This window comes from Lemur catta, chromosome 18, assembly GCF_020740605.2.
Source record: "Lemur catta isolate mLemCat1 chromosome 18, mLemCat1.pri, whole genome shotgun sequence".
Classification (NCBI taxonomy): domain Eukaryota; kingdom Metazoa; phylum Chordata; class Mammalia; order Primates; family Lemuridae; genus Lemur; species Lemur catta.
The window spans coordinates 4,499,819-4,526,051 of record NC_059145.1 but is presented as its reverse complement, the minus strand read 5'-3'; the positions used below and the strand labels follow the sequence as shown (position 1 = coordinate 4,526,051).

General features: G+C 48.4%; 2 long non-coding RNA genes, 1 other non-coding gene and 1 pseudogene across 11 annotated transcripts in view; 1 reads left to right on the top strand and 3 right to left on the bottom strand.

Annotated features, from left to right (window-relative positions):
* Positions 1-1,249, bottom strand: part of LOC123623714 — a 4,863-nt gene extending 3,614 nt beyond the window's left edge. The window contains exon 1 of the ribosomal RNA XR_006729997.1: positions 1-1,249. This exon is cut by the window's left edge and continues 3,614 nt beyond it. This is a non-coding gene — a ribosomal RNA (28S ribosomal RNA).
* A 1,254-nt stretch (positions 1,250-2,503) lies between these two features.
* LOC123623716 lies at positions 2,504-2,650 on the bottom strand (annotated as a pseudogene).
* A 9,771-nt stretch (positions 2,651-12,421) lies between these two features.
* On the bottom strand, positions 12,422-21,374 carry LOC123623635. Its single transcript, XR_006729950.1, has 4 exons — positions 21,253-21,374; positions 21,025-21,095; positions 17,901-18,056; positions 12,422-12,906 (listed from the first exon to the last, which is right to left on the bottom strand). It is a non-coding gene; the product is annotated as an uncharacterized LOC123623635 (long non-coding RNA).
* Positions 21,375-21,453: 79 nt separating this feature from the next.
* LOC123623634 overlaps positions 21,454-26,233 on the top strand; it is a 33,278-nt gene continuing 28,498 nt past the window's right edge. For 6 of the 9 annotated variants that reach the window (XR_006729944.1, XR_006729942.1, XR_006729945.1 and 3 more), the window contains exons 1-7: positions 21,454-21,572; positions 23,260-23,351; positions 23,837-23,926; positions 24,856-24,934; positions 25,350-25,428; positions 25,589-25,656; positions 25,843-25,908. This is a non-coding gene — a long non-coding RNA (uncharacterized LOC123623634). The remainder of the gene's footprint in view (positions 21,573-23,259; positions 23,352-23,836; positions 23,927-24,855; positions 24,935-25,349; positions 25,429-25,588; positions 25,657-25,842; positions 25,909-26,233) is intronic. The other 3 variants (XR_006729949.1, XR_006729947.1, XR_006729946.1) reach the window with 2 other exon arrangements.

Sequence of the window (26,233 nt, the reverse complement as noted above, 5' to 3'; positions counted from 1 at the left end):
GCACGTGTTAGATTGCTTGGTACGTGTTTGACTGGTACGTGTTTCAAGTCGGGTCTGGTGGGTAGCCGACGTCACCGCCGACACCGTGTGCGCGCTTGCTTCGGAAAACTTCCAGCGTGGCCCCTGGAGAGAAAAAGATCCCTGGGGCCCGAGGGCACAACCCACACGGGGCACAGTGGGGACAGTCCACCCTGCCCACGGCCACGCGGGCCTCCACAGGGGCCCCCCAGGAGGGGGAGTCCGGGGAGAGCACAGAGAGGATTGGGAAGCAGTCGCACCATGGAAGGGGCAGCCTGGCCCCCGAGAGTCACCGTCGCAACCACACGGAGGGGAGACTACTCGTGGGAGACCCCACATGGGGGTGAGCACCCACAGCGAGGACAGCACACCGATGGGTCTCACTTCCTCGGCCCTGGTCTTCGTCAAGCGCTGCTGCCGGGGTGCTGTAACACCCAGGGGCTCGGCCCACTCCCCCATGCCGCCCCCTCCTCTCAGGGAGAGGGAGGGCGGCGGAGACAACAGGGACCCCAAGCCACCTTCCCGCCGGGCCTTCCTAGCCGTCCCGGAGCCAGTTGCCACAAACCACCAGCGGTGGAAATGTCCCCGGCGGCGGCCAGCCGCCGGCCGGGGGCAGTCCCCCGCCAGCCCCACCCACCCACCTCCACACCCACCAGAGCCCCCCAACCTCCCCCAGGAAGGGGAGTAGGACAGGTGGAGTCGAGAGGAATGGGGGGCGGAAAAGATCCGCCGATCCGCCAGCACAGCCAAACCACGCCGTCGGCTTGAATCCTCCGGGCGGGCTGCACGGAACCCACCCGTTTACCTCTTAACGGTTTCACGCCCTCTTGAACTCCCCCTTCAAAGTTCTCTTCAACTTTCCCTTACGGTACTTGCTTACTATCGGTCTCGTGTCGGTAATTTACCCTTAGATGGCATTTACCACCTGCTTTGGGCTGCATTCTCAAGCAACCCGACTCCGGGAAGACCCAGGCCCAGTGCACCGGGGTCCACTACCGGCCTCACACTGTCCACAGGCTGGGCCTCAATCAGGACTTGGGCCCCCAACGAGAGGCACCGGGGAGTGGTTCTTCCCTACGACACATTTCCCACGCCCCACCGCAGGGCGGAGATTCGGCGCTGGGCTCTTCCCTGTTCACTCATCATTACTGATGGAATCCTGGTTAGTTTCTTTTCTTCCGCTGACTAATACGCTTAAATTCAGAGGGTCGCCACATCTGATCTGAGGTCGCGCCTCGGAGGAAGGCACACACGCGTGGCAGGGAACGACAGCACGTCCTGATGCATGCACGGACGCTCGGCAAGGGGAGAGGCGGGAGGCGAACCACAGACGCTCGACAGAGCGGAGCGGTGGGGGCGCCACGGTCGACCACCGACCCCCAGCCATACATACGACAGCATCTCCCCAGGCCGTGCACTACGACCAGCCCCCGGCGGCCGAGGCGCATCACAAGGGCGGGTGCGGGAAGGAGAGCGCGTCGGAGGCCACGGGGAGAACGGGACGGAGCACGGGCCGGCGGGCGCGGACCGGGGCTGGCGGGGAGGACACCCGTGCCTCAACCACAACACCCCTCCGCCCGACCTCAAGGGGCACACACCGCGACATGCAAGGGAGGGGATCATGGAGGGAGGGGAGACCCTAAGAGACCAGAAGCCCCCCTCCACAAACCAACGGGCCACCACTTCCCTCTTCCCAGGCGCCTCGGCGGCCCCTCAGTCAGGAGACGACCAGGCCAAGACACAGCATCGGCCCCCATCCTCAGGCCTGCACCCAGGCTCGGGACACGCAGCGCAGCGGTGGGGTGCAGCAACCACGGGGGCAGCCACGCAACGGCCGATTATGCCGCAGCGTCCTGCGGGTCGCCACCAGGGCACGCATCCCCGGGGCATGGCCCTGAATGGGTAACAGCAGGGACGTGGACCCAGCCCCCACGTCCGCACAGGGCACGTTCAGTCGACGACGCCATGGGGGAAGAGGGGAAGAGGGGGCAGCGGGGGTGGGAGCCAGGCCAGACCGCTGGGCCACCACGGCATCGGGAGGGGATGGACGGCAACCCAGACAGGACACCCTATGCACACACAGAGCCCCCCTCATCCCCAAACCTCCAGCGCCTACAGACGAGACCCACCGATGGGTGCGGGCCCTCCCAGGTGAACCCCCCAGAAGGGGGAAGGCCCGGCTGTGCATGGTGCAAGGCGCGAAGCAGCTACGAGAGGATGGCACGTGGCGGCCGCAGGAGAAAGCCCTCCCGGCCTCTTCTCCCTCGTTACGGGCGGCGGCCCGACCGCACCACGCCCCCACCCACACGCGCCAAAGACGGGCCTACGTGAGGGGACCGAACGGAAGAGGAGGGGCACACCACCAAGGTCTGCACTTAGGGGGATGGAGGGCACCCTCAGCGGGGCCCTGCAAGAGAAACACCCAACCATGCGACCCCACGGAGGCCCAGATGCACAGCGCGGGGGGAGGCGATTGATCATCAAGTGACGCCAAGACAGGCGTAGCCCCGCGAGGAACCCGGGGCCACAAGTGCGTTCAAAGTGTCCATGAGTCCTGCAATTCACATTAATTCTCGCAGCTAGCTGCGTTCTTCATTGATGCCACGAGCCGAGTGATCCAACGTTGACTCGTATGAGGTTTGATGGGCAAGGGCCTCTGCGTAGGGAGGCCCTCCATGGTACACTTTCCCCACACCGAGGGGGAGGGAATTGCCTCAGGCCGAGCCAGTCAAGACCACAGGACCAGACTAGGAAACGTCAGTTTTCGCAAGGGGCGCCCGGCGCGTGGCACGGAAGCCCTACAGGCGCCCGGGGGGTTCCCACCCCCACAGAACAGAACTCTGGTGCGGCACACGGCAACAGGCGGCGACGACAAACGCCGGGGTCAAGCTCCCTCTTCCACAACGGCCGCTGACGACCTGCGGCACGTGCGCAACACCACCGGCCCGGGGGCGGAGTCCGGGTGACCTCGGAGGAGGAGGACGACAGAGGGTCTTGCCGGGGCAAGGCCAGGCCTTCAGGACCTCCACCCCCCAGCCTCCACCCAAAACACCGTGCCCACCACCCCCGACCCACAGGACGGACAGGCAACCCCCAGGGGTCTTTAAACCTCTGCGCCGGAATGCGCTAAGTACATGCGGAATGCGCTAGGTACATGGATGGGGGGCGGACGGGGAGGGAAGACGGCGGCGCCTACCCTCCACCACCAACAGCGGGACACCACCACCACCGCCACCACACCGGTTCCAGGGACAGCTGCACGCGGGGGGGGCCACGGGGCCCGCCGCCCATAACGGGCCAAACGACTCCACCCCAACCACCACACGAACGGACCACGCAGACGACCAGCGTGGGGGCGGGAAGGGCAGAACGTCACGGGCAGGCGGCGGGTGGCGGCAGCACCGGGAGATGGCGGGACGTGCCAGGGCCCCTCCCAGTGGCCTGGAGCCCCCAACCCCTCCGGAACTCCGGCAAAACACCACACGAATGGGACCCGCCGGCAAAACACCACACGAATGGGACCCGTCGGGCACTCACCGCACATCCCGAGACGCACAGCGGGCAGGCCGCAGCGCTGGGTGGGCGCGGACGGTTCCCGAAGTGGTGCGTGTGGATGGCGGGGGACGGCAAGGTGGCGAGATCACGGGTGCAGGCGCGCTCCCCCGAGCCTCGAGAAACGCCCTAGCGGGAGTGCGGGGCCGGGCTCAGCACCGGCCCCTGCACCCGTGAGGAAACGCACACCCAACCGGCCGCCGGTCGATCGCTCCCTTGGCAACAGGTCCCGCGGGGCTCTCAATGATCCTTCCGCAGGTTCACCTACGGAAACCTTGTTACGACTTTTACCTCAAGTTCGACTGTCTTCCCAGCACTCCACCAGGGCCGTGGGACGACCCCAGCGGGATGATCCGTGGGCCTCACACTAAACCATCCAATCGGTAGTAGCGACGGGCGGCGTGTACAAAGGGCAGGGACTTAAGCTTATGACATGCATTTACTGGGAATTCCTCATTCATGGGGAATAATTGCAATCCCCAATCCCCATCACGAATGGGGTTCAACGGTTTACCCGCGCCTGCCAGCATAGGGTAGGCACGCGCTGAGCCAGTGTAGCGCGCGTGCAGCCCCGGACACCTAAAGGCATCACAGACCTGTTATTGCTCATTCTCGGGTGGCTGAAAGCCACTTGTCCCTCTAAGTTGGGGAACACCGACCGCTCCAGGGTCGTGTAAGTAGTTAGCATGCCAGAGTCTCATTCGTTATCAGAATTAAGACAAATTGCTCCATCAACTAAGAACGGCCATGCACCACCACCCACAGAATCGAGAAAGCTGTCAAACCTGCCCCTGTCCGGACCGGGTGAGGTTTCCCATGTTGAGTTAGATTAAGCCACAGGCTCCACTCCTGGTGGTGCCCTTCCGTCAATTCTTGTTCCAGCTTTGCAACCATACGCCCCCCCCAGAACCCAGACTTTGGTTTCATGGAAGCTGCCGGGCGTGTCATGGGAATAACACCCCCGCATCACCAGTCAGCATCGTTTAGCGTCAGAACTACGAAGGTATCTGATCTTGGAACCTCTGACTTTCGTTCTTGATTAATGAAAACATTCTTGGCAAATACTTTCGCTCTGGTCCGTCTTGTGCCGGTGCAAGAATTTCACCTCTATCGGCACAATACGAATGCCCCCAGCCATCCCTCTTCACCATTACCTCACAGTCCCAAAAACCAACAAAATAGAACTACAGTCCTATTCCATTATTCCTAGCTGCGGTATCCAGGCATCTCGGGACTGCTTTGAACACTAATTTTTTCAAAGTAAACGCTTCAGGCCCCACGGGACACTCAGCTAAGAGCATCACGGGGGCAACGAGAGGCAAGGGGCAGTGACGGGCAGTGACAGGCAATGGCTCGCCTCCTGGCGGACCGCCGGCCTGCTCCCAAGATACAACTACGAGCTTTTAAACTGCAGCAACTTTAACATACGCTATTGGAGCTGGAATTACCGCGGCTGCTGGGCACCACACTTGCTCTCCAATGGATCCTCGTTAAAGGATTTCAAGTGGACTCATTCCAATTACAGGGCCTCGAAAGAGTCCTGGTATTACTTTTCATCACTACCTCCCTGGGTCGTGTGTGGGCAATTTGTGCAACTTCTGGCTTCCTTGGATGTGGTAGCCATTTCTCAGGCTCCCTCTCCAGAATTGAACCGATTCCCCGTCACTCGTGGTCACAATGGTAGGTACGGCGACTACCATCAAAAGTTGATAGGGCAGACGTTTGAGTGGGTCATCGCCACCACGGGGTCCGTGCGATCAGCACGTTATCTAGACTCAAAGACACCGGCGCCCGCCCCCAGCCGGGCCCAGGGAGGAGCTCACCGGGTAGGTTTTGATCTGATAAATGCACGCACACCCCCACGAAGGGGCATCGGCATGTATTAGCTCTAGAATTACCAGTTATCCAAGTAGGAGAGGAGCAAGTGACCAAAGGAACCATAAATGATTTAATGAGCCATTCACAGTTACTGTACCAGCCGTGTGTACTTAGACACGCATAGTTTAATTTTTGAGACAAGCATATGCTACTGACAATATCAACCAAGTAGGAGAGCGCAGTGAGCCGAGAAGCACACCCCACCACCAGGGATGGGGAATGTTCTTGCCAGTGTCTTTGGGGGGCCAGGCATTACCAGAGCAAGGAGGGCGGGGACATAGGGAGCAGAGCAGAGCAGGACAGGGGGCATGCAGAGACAGACCCTGCCCTGACATCCCAGCCTTCCCCACCATGGCAGACCACCCGAGCACCCACAAGCCCAGCAGCGATGGAAGCAAGGGCACCTCACATGCACACGTGTGGCCAACATGGAGCAACAGAGGCAGGGCATCAGCCCCGGAGGTGACACGGACCCACCGCGGGAGGTCAGGCATGCAGGCACATAGAGAAGGCCCATTGGGCCCACACCCCACACAGCCCCAGCCAGCATTGCAACCGTAGGCACCCCACACCCATCCAACTGGGAACAAGGCTTGGGCCAGCCAAAGCCCGTCCGGGTCCCAGCATGGGCGTCTGGGCACAGTGGGTAATGGCACGACAGATGGCCAGGGGAGAGAGCCCCACACACCCCGCCATTGCAGGCAAGCGGCGGCAGACCACAGGGGGCCGCTACAAACACGTGGGAGCAATGCAATACCAGGACACGGACAACCCCTGGATAGGAAAGCTACACGGGGGAGGACGAGATGGCTCAAGGCAGCAGCGACCAGGGGGCCATCGGGCACAGCATAAGGCACCAACGGGGAAAGGCACCAACGGGGAAAGGCACCACCAGGTGCCAGGACAGCCGAGTGGGGAAGTGGCCAAGCCTCAGACGACAATCCACCAGCCAGGACACGCACGGGATCTCACCGCCAGTGGCCTACACACAAGGGCTGTCCCGCAGCACCTGGAACAATTGGCTGCACCTCCGGTGAGCCCCCAACCACACACGCACCTCAGAGGCCCCAGAAACGACCGCCATTTGCAGTCGCATGCATCTCCAGATAAACACTTCTTACACGCATATGCGATCCACCAACCCCACGACGCCATACAGCCTGCCACACACAGGCCCAACAACAGTTCAAAACAGGGCACAGTGCAGGGGGACGCCGTCCACAGCCTTGGCGGCCAGAGCAACACCCCCCTCACGGTGAGGTCAGGTTTGGGCAGCGCAGTCGGGCGACCGCTCACCGAGGGGTGGGTCGCAGCGGTGACAGGAAAAGACAGAGCACACCCTTGTACAGGATGAGACCTCACCAGGGTGAGGCACAGGAAAACGAGGGAGGCGAGACCTCCGCCACGACCCGAGCCACTCACTAAAGGCCACGGGATCCCACCGCCCCAAACTCAAGAGCAGTCCCACAACGTGCCCATGACACCAGCCAGCCAAAAGCCTTCGTCACCCCTCGACTCTCCCACAGAGCCACACCCTCACCACCGGGGCATGCCAGAGCACCCTCACCCTTCACTCTTCAGCCCCTAACACCACTGCACCTAACCCCACTCTTGCCCATTCACAAAGCGGTCTCGCTCTGGGAAGCACCGTGCCCCCGCCGAATGACCCCACCCATTGGCCAGGCAGTTCCCCCCAAGGCACAGCCCAAAGGCACCAACCCAGGAGCACTCATCCATCCACAGCCTGACACAAGACAGGGTGGAGGACCACATGCTCAGAGAGGGACGTTAGACGGGCTCTCCACCTCCTCCCCCAGCACACACCAGGGCGACCCACAGGTGGGGCACACAGTACACACACGCGGGTGCCCTTCATGGCTGGAACACCGGCCCGGCCCAGCGTGACCCTCCCCCAGACACGAACCATATTAGGCAAGCTGACACTCTACCCTCACCCCGGGGGCCAGCATACCACTCACCCCCAAAGCAGGGGAGGAGGGAACTCTACCCATGCACAACTGGCAGCCGCAGCGCCTGACGACACATGGAAGCAGCAGGCTGGGGGATCCGACCAACCCCCAGAAGAGGCCACGTCTCCGAGGCTGACTAGAGAAGACACTTTCCAGCTGAAAGTGAATGGCCCCGGACACCCAGTCACCCCCGTCAGGGCCCCAGGCGGAAGTGTTACGGCACAGCACGGGGGGTGTGGAGACTCCAGCAGTATGGGGTAAAAACCACACAGTTGGCAACTCCTGAGCGTTCACAATCTGGGGTCCCTCATCCAAAAAGCAGCTCACTTCCACAGAAACACTCTCCCATCGGTATAGGAGAGGGGTCCGGTCACCAACGCAGAACAGCCCACCATAATATGGCCAGCCCAGCCACAACCCGATCGCCCACACGACCCTACAAGCAAACCCCTCTTACACAGGGCAGGGAAGAACACAAGCCACGACCTCATCCCTGGAAGTTCACCACACACACGTCGTGGGGATGCTGAGACAACACCACCCTGCCCATCCACACAGCACAGGGGGGATGCCTCTCAGCTTAACCACTTCGACCCCCCACCACCCCAAACAAACCGCTTGAGGGTGTACCCAATGTAGCAGACGCTGCAGCGACCACCAGAGGAGGACACCAGGAATGAGGACCACCACCACCCAGTTTGGGGCATCTTGGGGTACAACCTGGTGCACCCCACCAGCACAGCAAAAACGTCACAAACACACAAAAACCACACGCCAAAAGGGGCATGCGACCGGGCAGGCGGGACGGCACGCTCATTCATAGCGGAGAGGGGTGACCCCGGCCAGACAACAGCCACAAAGGGTGAGTGAGGGCTTCCCGCTGTGCCAACAGGACCCACAACCCCCACAAACACCAAGAGGCCGCGTGAAGGGCGAGCGAGGTCGGGCCAGACAGTCTTGCACCCGCGCCTGCAACCCTCACCCACAACAGCTTAAGAAAAAGTGAGGTGCCCATGGGAAGAACGAGAGTAGCCTGCCTTCACCACGAATAGGCCGTGCCTCATCTGACACGTGGTCTTAAGGCCTGGGAGAGCACGATGTCACCACATCGATCAAGCACTGAAAAACGTGCAGAGTCAGGAAAACCAGCCAGGCCAGCGAGAACAGGGATCAGAAGAGCCCGCTTCAGCCTCACCAGCCCCCATCTGCAGAGGAGAGTGGCAGACAACCCAGACACGAGGACCGCCTGACACGCAACGGCACAGAGCCAGCGGGATAGGGGGAGAATGGCCGCAAACACCACCCCCAGGTGCCGTCCCTCAAGGGGTCAGAGGCCAACCCAAGAGGCGAGCACCCCCGTCGGACACTCCAACGCCCTAGAGCCAGCACGCAGGCCCAGGCGGTCAAGCTCAAAGGGAACAGGGGCAAGGCGCTGGATCGCCAGGAACCCGGAACCCTGTCGGCGTGCGGAGGCCCAACTCCTCCGGCGACCATCACCGGAGGACAGCGTTTCAGCACTAGCCTGGTGGCGGAAGATGACGATATGAGGTGATCAAAAACACAGTGCAGGGAGACGGGGACCGACCCACTTGACCACGCCGGCCCCCACGACATTCGACACGGCCATCTGTCTCCAGCAAGTCCCCAGTGGCAACAGACAAGGAGCACTGAGGGACATCTGGTCGACCCCAAGGACCCCCGTGGCGTAGAAGGTCAGAGAGCCGCTCGCTGGCCACGCGTGCCACCCGGTCCCCGGCCCCCGGCCCCCGGCCCCCGGCCCCCGGCCCAAGGCCCAAGGCCCAAGGCCCAAGGCACGGGGACCTGTGGAGGAGAAAACATCGGGACGGGACCGCTGCGGCCGGACAGGGGTCGCCCTCGCCGGTCACCAGCGCCGCCCAGGGCCCGGTCCGTGCCCCCAGAGTAGGACTCGGAAGAACCCACGGACGACTGGGATCCCCCGAGGGACCCAGCCACCCGTGCCACTCAGAGCTGTCCCTGCCTCCTGAGCGGGACACAGGGAAAATGGGTAGGAAAGGCGAGGCCGAGGGAGAGGGACACGCATGCACGGGACGTCGGCCGTTCGCCAGACACCCTCCTCTCCCGTCCACGTGTGCCGTCTCCTTCCTGTCCCCGCGGGGTGGGTCGGGTCTCCGAAGCGGCCACAGCGTGCTGGTCGACCTGCCCGGGCAGCCCCACAAGCCGCCTGGCTGGCTGAGCCTGGAAGCGCAGCGACAACGTCCTCCCACAACAGCCCTGCAGGCCCAAGCTCCGCCTCACAGACGTCCCAGCCGGCGTCCCGGCAGGAACCAGATGGCCCTGTGAAGGCTACTTGCTTCCCGGAACTCAGCCTCGCTCACATCGGGGACTGTCCCCTGCTTTGCCTGCTGCACGGAAAATTCAGAGGACAAGAGGCTTGTAGAAAAGCGGCCGCCAGGTGGAGCCCGACCACAACCGGCACCAGCCACCAGAGGTCTGCTGCAAAACACGGGGCAACCCTCTGGAGCCCATCATTTCAGAGTCCAGAAGGTCCCCCGAAGGCATCAAACACAGTCCCCCTACTCCCCACGGAAGCCATCGACAAAGGACGGGTCAGTCTAGGGCCACACCACTCTGAAAGCGCCCGATCTCGCCTGATCTGGGAAGCTAAGCAGGCCCCAGCCCGGCTAGCACTTGGATCAAAGACAGGATGGGTCGACCCGACCACCGACATCGTCCACCAAACCCGTCTCTGCACAGACCACAACATAGCCGAGAGACAGACAGGCAGAAACAGAAAGAGGGAAAGAGACAAGAGACAGAGAAACGGAGAGAGAAAGTCAGAAAGAATAAAACAGTAAATAAGAAAAGACAGGGAGGGGGGAGAGGAAAATTAAGGAAGGAGATAGGAAACACAGAAAGACAGAAGGAAAGAAGAAGGAAAGAAAAGACAGGCAGAAAGAAAGAGAATGAGAAGGAAGGAAGGAAGGAAGGAAGGAAGGAAGGAAGGAAGGAAGGAAGGAAGGAAGGAAGGAGGGAGGGAGGGAGAAAGAAAGAAAGAAAGAAAGAAAGAAAGAAAGAAAGAAAGAAAGAAAGAAAGAAAGAAAGAAAAGAAAGAAAGAAAGAAAAGGAAAAGAAAGGAAATTAAGAGAGAAAAAGAAAGAAGAATATGGAAAGATGGAAAGAAAAAAATAGAAGGAAGGAGAGAGAAAGCAGAGAAAGACACAAAAAGAAGGAAGGAGAGAGAAAGGAGAGAATGAGAAAGAAGGAAGGCAGGAAAGCAGAAAAGGGGAAGAAAGATGGAAAAAAGAGAGATAGACAGGATAACAGGAGGAAGGAAGAAAGGAAAGAAAAATGGAAAGAAATAGGAAGGAAGGAAGGAAGGAAGGAAGGAAGGAAGGAAGGAAGGAAGGAAGGGAGACTCGGCCGGGCCCGGTGGCTTACGCCTGTAATCCTAGCACTCTGGGAGGCCGAGGCGGGCGGATTGTTTGAGCTCAGGAGTTCGTGACCAGCCTGAGCAAGAGCGAGACCCCATCTCTACTAAAAATAGAAAAAAAGTTATATGGACAGCTAAACACACACACACACATATATACATGTATATATATGTACATACATATATATACATGTATGTATATACATAAATATGTATATACACATACATGTGTATATAAAGTTAGCCGGGCATGGTGGCACATGCCTGTAGTCCCAGCTACTCGGGAGGCTGAGGCAGGAGGATCCCTTGAGCCCAGGAGTTTGAGGTTGCTGTGAGCTAGGCTGACGCCACGGCACTCACTCTAGCCCGGGCAACAGACTGAGACTCTGTCTCAAAAAAAAAAAAGACAGAAAAACTGAAAGAAGGAAACAAAAGAGAAATAAAAAAAAGGCACAAGGAGGAAGAGAAAGAAAGAAGGGGGCAGAGAGAGACGATAGGATAAGAAAACCTTTCTGTGGTGGAATCGTAAAACCCCTTCCTGTCTTAGGATCCTGAAACCCAGGGTGGAACTATGATACGCTTCACATTCTTAGAATATGCTGGCTGGTGAAACGAAGAAAGAAGTCAAGGACAAAGAGAACACATTCACGGGGCCTGGCCAGGGGCCAGGGTGGGGCGGCCCCAGGCTGTTGCCAGAGCCATCTCTGTGGCAGGAGGTCGCAACACGCTACCGCATTTTTCCATAACATTCGCCCGCCCGCCGCTAGGTGACCCCCATCATCCACCGATCCAAGTGTCAGCCTGGAAGGGACGGGCTCCTTGGTGGGGGAGGGAGCGTGGGAGTGGGAGTGGGTACACACTGGGTCGCAGGCCTCCTCCCGGCCCCTCTCGGACCACGTCTCTCAGCCCCCGGGCACCCTCCCCACAACTAGTCCACCAGAGAGCCCCCGGGGGGCGGAGGGGGGGGGGTCCACGACAGGGAGAGAGGACAGGGCCCCGTCGGCCTGTGCTAGATGCCACGGGTGGAGGCAGGACCTGCTGAAGACACATGAACAGTACAGAGAGGTTCAGAGCGGGGCCTAGGCGCAACCACTCACGACGATCTCACAATTGGAATATCTGTCACGGCGGACCGAAGTGCATGAAGTGGGCGTTCCCGGAAACGGCACGCGTGCGTGCGTGGATGTGTGTGTGTGTGTGTGTGTGTGTGTGTGTGAGAGAGAGAGAGAGAGAGAGAGAGAGAGAGAGAGAGAGAGAGAGAGAGAGAGAGACAGTGAGAGAGAGAAAGAGAGAGATGGGAGAAGACGGTCGGTACATTCACTCACTCCTGTACCCAGGCCAGTCGTATCTCCCAAAGGACAGAAGTCCGTAAAACACCCACATCTAAAGAGTGTTTACACAGAGCTAACCCTAGGTCGAATCCGTCAGGAGTCGAGTGCGGTGAATCCTATGGTCCCAAAGTGGGACTCCAGTCCCAGCCCCATAGCAAACAGGGGTCATTTCTCAGAAAACACACGCACACAGAATCGGGTAACGTTCATACAATTTTATACCACAGTAGTGACTTCCTTCCCCCCCCCCCCCCCCCGGGGTTCTTATGATCTGTCTCGCTACGTAGTACTGTTTTTTTTTTCCTGAGCTTTATTTTATCTTATTTTATTGTATTGTAATTTCGTTTGAGATGATGGGTTTCACTGTTTTTGTGCACAATAAGAGATGACACTTCAAAATGATGGGTTTTTTTGGATTTTCAGACAGCTCATGAGGCACCCACTTATTGAGTTTTTTCACCTTTCCAATTTGTTTCAAATGCCAAATGACCACAGAATGAATGCTCACCATTGAGTTCTTCAGCAACTTCTCCTGTATTCGTTAGAGGATCAGCTTCGATGATTGCTCTCAATTGGTTGTTGTCAACTTCTGATGGTTGGCCACTGTGCTCCTCTTCTTCAGGGCTCTCCTCTCCTTGAAAAACTTCTTAAACCACCACTGCACTGTACATTCTTTAGCAGTTACTGGGCCAAATGCGTTGTTGATGTTGCAAGTTGTCTCCACTGCTTTACGACCCATTGTGAACTTGAATAAGAAAGTCATTTGAATTCTCTTTTTGTATAACATCATTTCCATTGTCTAAAATAAATATAAAATAAACAGCAAATACTAACTCCCTAGCAAAAAAACATAAAGTGAGAAATGCAGATTAAAATAATGTATAACATAACCACATTTATTTAAGAATGTATTCCAGTATCAAACGGCAAATGTTAGCAATGCTAAAACCACAATTACTTTTGCACCAAGATATCACAAATTAAAGTAATAATAAATATCTTTTTTGACAAAAACTGAAAATATTGATAATATCTAGTGATGGTGAAGAAATGGGGAAGTGGATATTTACATATTCTTGCTTGTAGTATACTTGGAACAAATTATTTGAGAAGTAATTTAGTAATACTTGCTATAATTCAAAACAAGCACATCATTTGCAGCAGCATTTCAACTTCTAGCAATGTAGGTTATGAAAATAAAAGCCTAAGTGTGTAAGGGTATATATGTGCAGATGGATTTTTGTATTATAAGCAATATTGAAAAATTTGAAGCAATCTAAATATACATAAGGAAATGACTGAATAAACTACAATGCCACCATATAATTGAATATTATGCAACCAATATAAAAGACAAACCTACATATTGACTTGGTAGTGTAAAAACCAAATTTTAGCTCAGTAAGCACATGATGACTCCATTCTTGGAAACATAAAATTGTGTGGTTATTTATACATATAGATTTCTTGCATATACTCAAGAAAATGTCAGAAAGGAACTTAACATAGGTCACCTTTGCGAAGATGGAATTTGATGAGTGGGTGATAGAACAAATGTTCACTTAACAACTCTAGATAATTGTTTTAAAGAAGTGGAATTACACATTATTTTTCATTTTTGTTGTTTTCTATCATTTTTCTGAAATAGAGAGCAAATAATGGCTGGATCAGGATCCTGGAGAGGAAGGAACCAAGGGTATAAGCGGAAGGACGCACTTCAAACACAATGAATACTTCACTCCGCAAGTGCAAGTGCGTGCAAAGAGGGAAGAATTGGTGGGGATGTAGATCTGCAGGGATGCAATAGGTAGGGTGGGAGAGCTAGGAGTGGAGACATCTTGCCTGATGACCCTGCTTTCTCAGGAAAAATGAGAAGGAAACCTGGGCTTGAGGAGAGTGGTGAAGGTTTGGAATCGTCAAAGATGAAAAGAGGAAAAGATGCTCACCAATGACACGTGAGGAAAAATGCACCTGAGAAGTTTTTCTTATCTAGGCCTAGCGGTGGCCCCTCACTGCAAGACACTAACAGCAAGACAGGCTAACGATGCAGTCTTGGTTTCTTGCCAGAAAGAGGAGAATGGATTTGGTGGACTGCCATCATTCTCTGCCACACTGTGACTACCTTAGATGTTTTCTGTAACAAAGATCACTTTTCCTACCCCCTCACGCATCCATATTCAATTTTACACTCACCCATCCTCAATTTGAAATTCCTTTTTAAATGTTATTATTTATTGTTTTAGTTGACAAAATTGCGTACATTTACGGTGTACAACATCATGTTTTACAATGTGTATATATTGTGGAATGGCTAAATCAAACTAACATATGCATTACCTCATATGCTTTTCTGTGGTGAGAACATGTAAAATCTACTGTCTTAACAATTCAACTTTTTTTAAAATGAAGACATCATACACTTATTGGAGCTAAAAATGACCTTTGAAATAAGCATTGTATCTATTAAGCAAAAATTACTCCTATGGAAGGTGATAGCATGATCTGTAACATAAACATATCGCAAATAATTGTATATGAAATGCATAAAAGAGCATGAGTGAATAATTTGAACTGATGAATTTTTTTAGTGCCAGGAGCTTCTCCAAATTCTAAAATTTGCACCATATTCACGATCTTCAAAACACTATCCAAGGATACACCATGTTTTTGGAAGGACTACACTGCCCTCTGCAGCTTCAGCATAAGTAATACCGTTTGTGGGGAAAAAACAGCAGCTGAAACATCAACAGGGAAGTGTGTGAGATTAACATGCCTCAGAAACTCACTTTTCCTTCTTGAACTGAATGAAAGAATTAAAATTTTAATAAAATTTATTAAATTTTATTTATTTTAATAAATAAAATGAAAATATTAAAATAAAGATCACATTTTAAGCAAAGTGTACTGCAGTATGTATAACAGGTACCTATTTATGTAAAAAGATACTATGAAATATAGAAAAAGATGCATATATGTGCCTATCTGTAGATTATTTTGAGGAGAACCCTTTAGGAAATGACACAGTTGCCTACAGGGAGGCAAACTGGCACCTTAGGGGTTAAATATGAGATTTATTTTTCACTGTGGATCTTATTGTAAAACTTGAACTTTTTGATCATACACATTCATTAATCTTTCAGGTAAGAAAAGAGTTAATCAGTAAAAACTTTATTAATAATTACCTACCAGAGAAGTTTTATGCATCCAAATGTTAAGCATCTCTTTCCAGAAATTACATAACTTCAGATAAGTTATGTAATCTTTGTGCCTGCCCTGACCACTCAATTTAAATTAAAGCATACCTTCCTTAACTCTAGATTACCTTATTAGCTACAGCCCAACATCTTCACAATATAGCCACAAAAAGGGTAGAGTATACTAACTCACATTTGGATAACAAAACAAATCTTGAATGAGTACACTCTATTTTATATCCTGTTTTTATCTATTAACTAATTTTTTTAAGTTGAGAGAAACTAATTTTATATGGTTAAAATATTAATTATGAAATAGTACACAATGAAAGGTAAATCTATTTCCAACTCAGTCCTTCTCACCAAAGGAAGCTAGATGTATTCCATGTATCTTTCCAGAAATTATGCCAATAAGTATTTATTGAGTGATGGAATAAGCAATATTTTAACTGAATGTTTATTCTGTGCCAAGCATCTTTCTAGGTGCAGTGGATAAGGAGTAAACAAAACTGTCACTGACCTCATAGAGTTGACACTCTAGTGAGAGGAGGCAGATAATATATATATAAATTAATACATACATACAATGTCTAAACCTATAAGTGGTATTTAAAAAGGAGAAGATCAAAGGAACAGAAGTAACAGACAAGGGAGTTGCTGTTTTATGCAGAGAAAGCTCTGAGAGGATGACATTTAACCAGATATTGGATTCCATGGGAAGGAGGAAACACGGGTATCGGGGCAAGTGCCTACCAGCCAGAAAGAACATCCAGCACAAAGGCCTTAAGAGGGAGTCTGTATAGGATTCAAGAAACTGCCAGGCCAGGTGCAGTGGCTCACACCTGTAATCCCAGAACTTTGGAAGCCTGACGTGGGAGGATCACTTTTGTGGCCAGGAGTTTGAGACTAGCCTGGGCACCACAGCAAGACCCCCATCTCTATTTTTAAAAATATACATATATTTCTAAAAGAAAATTTTAAAAAATTACAGCTGATTACTTTGTTAGAAACCATGCAAGCAAAAATGAGTGGAGTGAAATATTTAAAGTATTGAAAAAAAAACCCCACCAACCTAGAGTTATATATCTAGCAAAATTATTCTTCAAGAGAGAGGAGAAATCAAAAGGAAAAAAAAAACTGCCAAGAGGCCAGTGTGGCTGGTGTGTAAGGCCAGAGTGCTAATAAGGAACAAGATCATGTAAGGCTTGGGAGACAAATAAAAGATTTGGGTTTTATTCTTAGAGAATCAGAGGGTACAGGGGAGGCATTGGGGGTCTTCAGAGAGGAGTGGTATGACCCAAGTTACATTTTTTAAAGGCTCCCTCAAATTGCTAGGTTGAGAATAGACTGGCAGTGTGGGTGAGAAAAGGTAGAAACAGAGATGAGTTCAGTGTCAGATGATGGTATTTTGAATCAGGTGGCTAGCATAAGTTGTGACAAAGTCATATTCTGGAATATTCTCAAGGTAGCCCCACAGAATTTTCGGGTACATTGAATGCAGACTTTGAGAGAAAAGGAGAAGTTGAGCAGCATGACTGGATACCTGGAAGGATGATGCACTTGCCCTCAATTGAGATGCAGAAAACTGCTGAGCAAGCAGTTGGTGAGAAGGAGATTATGAATCAATGTTGGACATTTTAAGTTTAGAGTATCTATTAGATATCCAAGATGGGAGAAATTACACCATATGTTTGCTGCTGAGACTGGCTTCTGAGAGCAGGAGAAGATGCCAAGGCAGAACAGAGAGGAGTAAGGAGGGGAAAGGATCTAGTGTACACATGGAGAGATCTTCAGAGGGGATAACGGTTGTTCATCTAGATACAACCGGGAAGGCAGGTATGTGGGCACAGGCACAGGTAGGTGGATAGATAGGTTGACAGGAGCTACTGCAGAGTCTCTTCTGGAAGCTTCTGTTTTCATAGTGAAATAAAGAAATTCTTGTTTGAAGGAATTAATAAATCCCTTTTTACTCCCTTGCTTAAAACCCTCCCCAGGCTTCCTCTCACCATGAGAATAAGATCCAAATGTTTTATCACAGCCCACAAGTCCCCACAGGATCTCGCCCCGCCCACCTCTCTCCATTGCCCCAAATGCTCCAGCCACAGGGGCCTTCCTTCTGTGTCTCAGACACATGACAAACTCAGACAAGCATGGGTTCACCCTCTGTCTGGTACACCCTCTCTCTTACCCTCATCACATAAGTTTTACCTCAAAGTTCACCTCCCCAGGCCTTTCGTGACCTTCCCATCTAAAAGTCCCCTCCTCCCACCATGAATTATTTTACTCAGTTATTCTTTATTGTCTGCTTCTTCCCACAAGAATGTGTTTCCTAAGAAACTAGCACCCCTACTCCTGGCTCCCCCTCCCCCTCTCTCCTCTTTCCTGATTTGGCTTTCTTCTCAGTACTCATCAGAACCATATTTGGCACATAGCAGGAGCTCAGGCACTATTTCTTGATGAACAATTTTGACAATTTAAATGAAACAATGGATATAGAGCATATAGCAGAGAGCCTGGCATTTAGTAAATATTCAATAAATGTTACCTGCTATGGTGATGGCAACAAAGACAGCCAGGGCAAGAATCAGAAGCACAACTCTGAAAGGCTGATGCCTCCTCTGTACTCTTGAACCAATTCCCTTTTGTCTCATCAGAGGCTTTCATTGATCATGTCCCTTCTTCCTCTTGATAGCATCCTTCCCTTCAAGTAAATATTAATATGTGCAATATTAGCCCACCATTAAAAACAAAAACAGTTAAAACATACCTTCCTTAACTCTGGGTCTTATTAGATACAGCCAAGTGTCCTCATAGTTTAGCAATTAAAAAAAATATTCTATACTAGTTCACAACTGGTTAACCAAAACAAATCTTGAATAAGTAGACTCATTTTTATTTACCACTCTTATCTATTGACTGGTTTCTTTAAATTGAAAAAAACTACTTAATATTTGCATGGTTATGATATTAATAACTATAAAATAATATTCAATAAAAGATTTATTATCTAATTCAGTTGTCACTCTGCAAAAAACTGGCATATCTGTGTATCTTTCCAGAAATTAGATACGCAGATCCAGACATATAAATATCTTTTGAAAATACCAATATGCACACAATTCTGCACCTTAGGTTTTCCTTAGTTAATAGGTATCATGACTAGCTTTCTAAAGTACACATAAAGAGCTATATCATTACTTTTAATGGCTATGTAGTGTTCCATTGGGTATGAATGTAATGTCATCCATTTAAGTAGTCCCATATTTACTGCCATTTAATGTGTTTCCAGTCACTTGTTCTTGTAAAGAATGCTGGAATTAATAGTCTTGTATATGTGTATGTATATTCATGTATACATTTAATATAAACATACTTCTTCAAATATATCCATACATAAATTCTTTTTTTTTTTTTTTTTGAGACAGAGTCTTGCTTTGTCGCCCGGGCTAGACTGAGTGCCATGGCATCAGCCTAGCTCACAGCAAGCTCAAACTCCTGGGCTTAAGTGATCCTACTGCCTCAGCCTCCCAAGTAGCTGGGACTACAAGTATGCGCCACCATGCCTGACTAATTTTTTCTATATAGATTTTTAGCTGTCCAAATCATTTCTTTCTATTTTTGGTACAGACGGGGTCTCACTCTTGTTCAGGCTGGTCTCGAACTCCTGACCTCAAGCGATCCACCTGCCTCGGCCTCCCAGAGTGCTAGGATTACAGGCGTGAGCCACCGCGCCCGGCCCATACATAAATTCTTAAAAGCACAATTGCTGGCATAAAAAGCATATGTCTTCAATTTTTATCAATATTGACAACTTACTTTCTAAATATTAATAATTTTATTAAATCAGTAGATTTTTTGACTTCTCTGAATTATGAACAATCACTAAGTGCTTTGCTTCACATTATTGTTGAGGGAAAGTGGATAATTATTTATATTCCCTGTATCAAAGCAGAAAAGGACTGAAACCACTTTTAAAGAAAATGTTAGTACTTACTATGATACATACAGTTGTCCCCCCTTATCCAGGGTTTCACTTTCCACACTTTCAGTTACCTGTGGTCATCCATGATCCAAAAATATTAAATGGAAAATCCAGAAATAAACAACTCATAAGTCTTAAATTGCACACTGTTCTTTCTGTACTGAAATCTCTCACCACCCCACACAGTAGGTGAATCATCCTTTTGTCCAGTGCATCTCTGCTACACATGCTACCAGCCTATTAGGCACTTAGTAACCATCTCCATGATCAGATCAGATCCTCTGTTCTGGTTCCACGATGTTTCTGTTCAAGTAACTCTTATTTTACTTAATAGGCTTAATAGTAGAATGAAGTAAATACTACATAATAGTGGTCCCCAAACTCAAGAATAGTGATGCTGGCAATTCGATATGCCAATGAGAAACTGTAAAGTACTTCCTTTAGGTGAAAAAATGAAATTTCTAGACTTAATAAGGAAATAAAAAAATTACATGCTGAGGTTGCTAAGATCTACGTTAAGAGAAAGTCTTCCTCAGTAAAACTGTGATAAAGCAAAAAGAAATTCTTCTATAGCATATAGAGGGTTCAGTACTACCTGTGGTTTCCAGCATCCACTAGGGGGCTTGGAATTTATCCCCCTCGGATCGGGGAGAGGAAGGGGAAAATCCTGTGTTTAAGACAAAGGAAAACCAAGCACTATTTTGGGGAAAGAATTTCTGTATTTAGAATAGCTCAGTGTTGGAGATAAGTTCTTTGTGCCCCTGCAAAGGCTCCTTGCTTACCCAGTTTGCATCAGTTAGGTGGTAAGGAAGAAAGGATGAGGTCACTCATTGCTCACGCCGCAACTTGGAGCACCTATGGGTCTGCAGTGGTGACTGGCCTGCACGATCCTCCTAATGATCCTGAAATTCAGGATCTGTGACAGTTGGGCTCACTTAGAATTTCATTTAAACTTCTTATGTAGTTGTAATTCAAGTAATGTTTTTAAAGTTTTAACATGGATGTCCAAGTTTCAAGCTGGTGTACAAATCTTGGCACACAGCCAGACTGCTGTAAGCCTTGAGAAAGATATGAGAGTTTAACAGGGGTGTGCTTTCTTTTGAAACTGGACTTTTTTTTTTTTTTTTTTTTTTTTTTTTGAGACACAGTCTCACTCTGTTGCCCAGACTAGAGTGCCGTGGCGTCAGCCTAGCTCACAGCAACCTCAGACTCCTGCCTCAGGCTCCGAAATAGCTGGGACTACAAGCGTGCGCCACCGTGTCCGGCTAATTTTTTTTCTGTATATATTTTTAGATGTCCATATAATTTCTTTCTATTTTTAGTAGAGACGGGGGTCTCGCTCTTGCTCAGGCTGGTCTCGAACTCCTGATCTCGAGCGATCCACGCGCCTTGGCCTCCTAGGATTACAGGCGTGAGCCACCGCGCCAGGCCTTGAAACTGGACATTTTCTTTGATCTTTCAAGAATAAAGTAATTGTATTTGTTAAAAAAAAAAAAAAAAAAAAAGAATAGCTTTCTGTTTCAGCTAATGAAAGTATCAACACATTAAATGAACTTTTCCAGTCCTCAGTAGCTCTTTCCCCTAAGTCAGCCTCTTACAAACTCACAGCCTATGGAAACAAGAGTTAAAGACACAGAAAGAAAAAAACCTAAACTCAAAGAGTTTCTCAGGAGCACAACGAGCTTACCTTTCTAGACCGGCCAGTGAGTTTCAACTTTCGTCGTTTGGGGTTTTTTCTTTCTTTCCTTCTTTTTTAAACTGTTAGTGTGGTTTAAAAAAGAAAAAAATCGTAATTTTATTTTAGTGGAAAAGTACATGTCCCTGCCTTGTTTCTTCTACAGATTGCAAGCTCTTCAAGGGAAGGGGTGGAGGAGAGTGTTCAGGGGCTTTTAGCATAGCAGTGTCCGGCCATTACCGAGACGGCCGCTCTCTGTCAGGTCACCATCCCTCCCGTGCGACCCCCTCCCGCTCGCCGCCAGACTCCGCCAGCCGTGCGCCGCCTGCCTTCGCGCTCCCCGCACCGCGGCGCAGGTGGACTCGTCCGTGACGTCACGAGACAGCGACCCAATCAGAGGCGGCGTTTTGGACATTTTTCAACTTAAAGGCGGGTCGGCCCTTGAGCCCCGAGGCGCCGGCGGCGGAGGGTTTTGGCCACTTTCCCGGGGCCCGGCGTGAGGAAGACGGCGGAGGAAGGCCCCGCGGCGGTCTGCGTGCGAGTCCGGCGCTCAGCAGCAGGTGGGGGGCCCAGACCGCGGCGGGCGCACGGCTGCTGGCGGCGCGGGCCCGGGCGGGAGGGGCGGGTGCTCCGGCCTTTCCCAGGGCTGCTTTCCGGGGTTTGCTTGTCTGTGAAGTGACAGGGAAGGATCCGAGATCTGGACAGTAACTTCCAGCTGCGAGATTCACGTAAATCTAATGCGGGCTCGCTGACGTTGAAGACCTTCACCTGCTGTTTTTCCCACATCTGAACCTCCTTACCCCATTCCACCCCCCTAAAGAAGTCGTATGGGAGAGTGTAGTCATTTTAAGCTTAATTGGCTATCTCTAAACTCCCTGAGGGCAAGGACTAGTCTGTCGCATTGTGTTCAATAGGCACTCAAGACTGCATCCATTCATTCGTTCTACGAATACTTATGTATCCGCATGTGTATATTTTAGTACACCGTTACAGCACTGAACAGACGCTACCATCATTGCCCTGTGGATCTTCCATACTAGTGGAGAGAGACAGAACATAAAGTTAAAAATATAGAGTGTTAAGTGGTGATATGTAAGTAATAAATGCTATGGAGAAAAACCAGGAAGGGGAATGAATGAAGTCAGTTTGTTTCACGAGCCTCTGGTTCTCGACCCCAAAGGCTAACATTTTCTGTGTTTGAGAAATTTTTATTGAACACAACGTTTAATTACAGAGAAAATCAAGATCTGGGACTTCCCGTTTTTTAGGAGCTGCTTATCTAATACATTAGAAGACATCAACATAAAGAAGCCATCACAATAGGTTGTGACAAGTGTTATGATGGGCAGGTGGAGAATGTTTGCTAAAATGATTGGTCCATAAGAGAGATGATAGTTTGGGTGGGGTGGGCTCGTGTCAGGAGAGTCCTGACAAGTTTCACAAGTGAAAGATAAGTTACTTAATGGAAAGGAAGGTCAGAATATTTTAGGCCAAAAGAGGTTAAATCTGTCATTTTAAAAAGACCTTCAAGTAGAGCTTAAGGTTCATATAGAAATTTAGAGGACAATGAGGTTGGAGAATGAAATGACATGATCCAGGTCGCATGTGCTATGCTAAGAATTTCATAAGTTTCCAGAAAGTTTTCAAGAGTTTTAAGCAAGAGGGACATAATCAGTTTCATTTTTAATCTATCCTCTCAGCTGCCAGTGTTGGGTGAAACGGTGAATGAATGGTTTCACAAGAAACTCCCATGACAGGGCAGGAGGCACTGAAACCCCATTTAAGAGAGCTGAATCCTCAAAGCTGGATTTTCCATCTTTCTCTTATAAGTGATATATTATTATATCTTTTGAAATAGTCTTCATATGAGCATGGTGGCTTATGCCCGTAATCCTAGCACTCTGGGGACTAAGGTGGGAGGACTCCTTGAGGACAGGAGTTCAAGACTAGCCTGGGCAACATATGGATACACCACCCCTCCACTCCCTACAAAAAATACAAGCATGGTGACACAGGCCTGTAGTCCTGTCTACTTGGAATGCCGAGCCAGGAGATCACTTGAGACCAGGAGTTTGAGGTTGCAGTGAGCTATGATTGTACCCCTGCACTCTAGTGCCAGCAACAGGGCAAGACACCATCTCAAAATAAAATAAAATGTTCTTCAGAAGATGAAATCTTAAATTATTCTTCCTATAACATAACTTTTCTGACCAATTCTGGTAAAATGCAGTATTATTATATTTTTAGAGAAGAAGAACTTGGAGAAACTGCCCAAGCTTACTGGAAAATTGACAATAATGCCATTTATCAATTTGATGGAAGTAAATCCTTCAATTTTGGTAAGATATAATAGCATCAAAAATTAGCTTGCTATTCTTTTGCTATTAAGAGTACAGAAGGCTTATCAATAATACTAGATTTATTACTAAAGATCAGACTAAGGCTTTTATAAACTGCTTCATTGAAAATGAAAAATTGTTTAGCCATCATGTATGATAAGTGAGATAATAAATTGATATTTAAAGCACAGTTATATAATTTGTATCCAGACAGATTCCAGACCCCCATGTGCAACCACTATGGCCTACTGCCTTGTAAAAACACATAGGATCATTAACTTGTAGTATATTTTTTGTCTTTGAGGACCAAAACGTTTTACCTCAAAGAGAGGTTTTTTCAAAGGACCAAAAAGTTGAAAAAAATACTATCTTAAATATTTTATCATCCCAGATTGACAATTTTATTTCTTTGGGTAATTACTAGTTCAGAATGAAAACACATTTGATTTGTTTGGTTTAACTTCAAATGTGTTGTTGTTTTGTAGATCGTGTCTTTCATAGTAATGAAACTACTAAAAATGTGTTTGAAGAAATAGCAGCACCAATCATGGATTCTGCCATACAAGGCTACAATGGTTTGTATTCGCTCAGTGTTGCAGAAACATTTTAGTCTTGGGTGTCTGTGCAACATGTATTGATAGTTTTACCCACTGCAGATTCATTTTTAAATCTCTGTGTGTGTGTATTTTGTCGGTTCAGGGACTATATTTGCCTGTGGGCAGACTGCTTCAGGAAAAATGTATACTATTATGGGTTCAGAAGATTACTTAGGATTTATGCCCAGGGCAATTCATGACATTTTCCAAAAAATTAAGAAGGTAAATAACTTAGCTGAATTTCTAGTATATACTGGTAAAAGTAGCAACAGTCTTAGTGTTTTTCTTGTGTAATACTAAAAGGAAATAAATTTACAGTTCTCTCTTGATTATCCATGGGGAAAGAAAAGACGCATAACATAGATTTGCTTTTATCCCAACAAACTTACTTTTTAAAGCTTAAAGTTCTTTTATTCTTTCCCTTGAATGCTACAACAGTAATACTTTCAACAAAAAGTATTCATTAAGGAACAGGAAAATCTTGTCAGAATGGTTTGCTCCTCATTGCCTTTGTTTAACTACTGGTGACTATAAAGGAACAGTAAAAAGTGGGTGTGGATAAAGGAGAAGGGAAGTAGAAGGCCAGGGCAGGCAACCTAATTAGTTAAGAGTTGGTTTTAAATTGGCATCTTCATTAAAATAAGAACATCTAATGGTAGAGTTTTATTTTGAGCCTGGAGAGTTGGAAAAAGTGCTCTCCTCTTCTAATTTTACGATACGTTACTCTTCATTATTTCTGAAACAATGCTTTTATATTTTTGTGTTTATTATTGTCAACATAGAATCATGGGTTTTGTTTTACAAACATAACTTCCTTCTTTACCTCTTTAATATAAGCACACAAGCATAAAATACTAGGTTTTCATAATTTGATGCTCACTGATGCTTTTACATATTTTTTCTTCCAGTTTCCTGATAGGGAATTTCTCTTGCATGTGTCTTACATGGAGATCAATGAAACCTTTAATAATTCGAGAAGATGTCAATGTGAGTAACAAACATTATAATCAACTTACTTATTGGGATTATTGTTCTTGAATATTTACCTTTAATTTTTAAAGTGTCTGCTGTTTTTGTGGTTTTCTTTCTTTCTTTTTTGAAGTGTTTATAGAGATTGATTTTTTAAATAATATGTATAGTTTTAAAATACTGATAGCTCTAATAGGCTTAAGTGCCTAAAAATAGCAATATGAAAGTATCAAGTTAGAATTTAGTGTGCTTTGGTATAGGAAATAAATTGTATTCATGGAGTTGCGTGTTATATTCTTATAGAATAATGATTCCATTTTCCACCTTTAACTTCCACAAATGAACTCTGTAATAGTTTGTACCTTCTTTTTGAAAAGCAGACTTTTAAGTGACTTCTATGTCTTTAATCTTTCCACAATTAAACTTGTTTCAGAGGAATGTGTATGTTGCTGATCTCACAGAAGTGGTTTATACATCAGAAATGGCTTTGAAATGGATCACAAAGGGAGAAAGTAAGACGTTCTGCTGTATTTCTTTAAAATTGTTATAAAAGCTATCTTTTCAATCAAGTGTGTTTAGGCTTCAATCATACTTTATTAAGTTAAAATAAAAATTACTATTTTTTGTTGGATTTTAATATATGTGCAGCTGAAATATAACTCATTTTTACAGGGAACAGCCATTATGGAAAAACAAAAATGAATCAGAGAAGAAGTTGTTCTCATACAATTTTTAAGATGGTAGGTAATATTCACTCTCTCTCTCTCTGTCTTTCTCTCACTTTTAAAACATCTGATGGTAGGATTTTACTTTAAGCCTAGAGAGTTGAACTGGACGTGCTCCTCTTCTTATTTTATGATACTGTATTTTTCATTATCACGTGTAAGAATGCACTACTTTGTATACAAGTTGCCTTTTCTATCTAGATTTTTGAAAGCAGAGAGATGGATGAGCCTTCTAATTGTGAAGGGTCTGTGAAGGTATCCCATTTGGTGAGTATAAATGAGCTAAGATAATGTACTGTATGGGCCTAAACAACAGTTAATTCAGCTGCTGGGTATTTGGTCTTATATGAACTGTTATTTAAATGCGGGGAGGGGAACTATAAATTGGCAGTTTCATCTTGTCAGTAGCATCAAATTACTAGCTGAAATGTTGTAGGAAAAATTCAGAGGGTCTTTCTTCCTGTTATGTCATGGCTGTCATCTCCTAAAAGTTAGATGTAGGAACTATAGGAGTTGAGGCTTTCTCTACCCACTAATGAAGTAGGGTTTTTTTTCTGTACACATTTAAGAGTTTAAGTGCTCTTAGAATTTG